The sequence below is a fragment of the Mus pahari genome, chromosome X, assembly GCF_900095145.1.
Source record: "Mus pahari chromosome X, PAHARI_EIJ_v1.1, whole genome shotgun sequence".
Lineage (NCBI taxonomy): Eukaryota > Metazoa > Chordata > Mammalia > Rodentia > Muridae > Mus > Mus pahari.
In genome coordinates this window covers 36550209-36552458 of record NC_034613.1, presented here as the reverse complement: position 1 = coordinate 36552458, position 2250 = coordinate 36550209, and positions in this window count along the sequence as shown.

Sequence of the window (2250 nt, the reverse complement as noted above, 5' to 3'; positions counted from 1 at the left end):
CAAAACAACAAGGTGGTATGAAGTAGTGCAATGTACTTGAAAACCATCAAAGCAAAAACAAATAGGTTTTTAATGAACTTGTTTGTCATAACCATGTGGATAAGATCCAATGTGGAAATGCTGGGTTCCCAGGAGCCAATGGAGATGACCTTAGCTGAAATACCCAACAAAGGGGAGATAGAACCTGTGGAGACCACCTCCAGTAGACAGGCATGGCCCCCAGTTGAGGATGGGGCCACCCATTTATCTCAAAATTTTAAACCCAGAAAAGTTCCTATCTGAAGGAAAGACAGGGAAAAAAATGGAACAGAGACTAAAGGATAGGCCATCCAAAGACTGCCTCACCTAGGGATCCATCCCATCTGCAGACACCAACCCCCCCCCGCCCCAAACTATTGCTGAAGTGCTTGGTGACAGGATCCTGATATGACTCTTTCCTGAGAGGTTCTACCAACACCTGACCAATACAGATATAGATACTTTCAGCCAACCATTGAACTGAGCCTGGGGACCCCAATGGAAGAACTAGGGGAAGGACTGAAGGAACTGAATGGGATTGCAATCCCATAGGAAGAACAATATTAATTAACTGGACCACCCAAAGCTCCCAGGGACTAAACCACCAAGCAAAAAGTATGCATGGAAGAAGCCAGAACTCCAGACACATATGTTGCAGAGGATGGCCTTATCTGACATCAATGGGAGCAGAGGGAGGCTTGATATGGACCAGAGTAGGGGGATGCTAAGGGGTGAGTNGGGAGTGGGTGAATGAGTGAAGGATCACCCTCATAGAGACAAAGGGGAGGGGGGAGAGGGAGAATGGGATGGGGGTTTGTGGAGAGGTAACCAGAAGGGTGATATAATTTGTATTGTAAATGAATAAATGATTAATAAAAAAAGAAAAAAATAGAAAAAAAATAAAAAAATAAAATAAGAACATTAGAAACTATAAAATCTATCTTATAAAGATCAGTCATAGGAGGAGTTATAATGATTCTCCTCTTTCCTCCATTGTGACCAGTTACTCTAAATTCAATTTTAGACTGGTCTAGTAATAATTCCAATATTAATTAAAAATAGCTAAAAATCTTTATTAANTAAGCAGAGTTAAATCTAGCTCAGCCTTCTCTTGTAAGGAGCTCTCAGCAGTTCTGTAATTCTCAAACCGCCCCTCCCCACACACACCTGGAAGCTATTGTCTGAACCTGAGAGTTGCTAATTTGCAACTGGCCCTTCCCAAAAAAGTTTGTTATTCTGTTACTGTTCAACTGTTTGGCTTTTGTTTCTGAGCAGGTCAACTACCCCCAAAGGTGTGCAGCCAGTGCTATTCAGACTCATCTTCCTACATGGAGCAGTGGCAAAAACCCTTTGGCATCTAAACATATATATTGTGATTTGGTGTGATTTTTTTTATAAATAAATTGGAGGCCAAGGTTAACGCCCTTAATAAGTGGTGCTGGCTTTAGGGCAAGATGTTTAAAATATCATGGTTAGGCTAGCTACTAAATGTCATGCTTCCTTCCAATATGTTTGTGTCTCACCATTACCTTATAATACAACCATTGATTGGAAAAAGACTAAAGCTCATTTGCAGGGAGTTTGGAGAGATACTGATATCTCTCATGACTTAGTTCAGTTAAAGGCATAAAATTTCAGTTATTAGCAAAAGTCATTTGGACACTTAAAATATTGATAAATTGGCTACATTCTGAAACTTCGGCTAAAACTAAAATTAATAGGGAGAAAATGCCACCGCCACTCTAGTAGTGACTCACATCAGGCCTAAAAACCTAGAGGAGTCCTGAGGAAAAAGAATCTCAGAAGACACTCAGCCTCCTAGAATCCTGGCATTTCCAATCATATGTTACATGAATCCTATCCGCATGTTAATAATGCCTCTAACAGCCAAGCCCAGGACATAGCTTATAGTAAAATACCTGTGGAAGTTACATTCGTATTCTAGTATTTACCAAGGCCTAGGAAATAGGGAAATTGTGGTATTGCTTTAGCAGGAACACCCAAAATCAGGGTTTCCCCCCCCCCTGCTGGGCCCAAAGGAATCAGCATAATTGAGGATTTACTGGAGAACCCCTGGTGGTGGGATGTAAATTCTGCCTACCCTTGCACCAGGCTTCCTCCTCAAGCTGCCTGGTCCCACCCCTAGACTAATAAATCAGTTCGGGAAAATCTGCATCAGGTGTGGCCACTAGCCACCACAGTTTCTGGGCAGGACAATAGAGCATAAATATA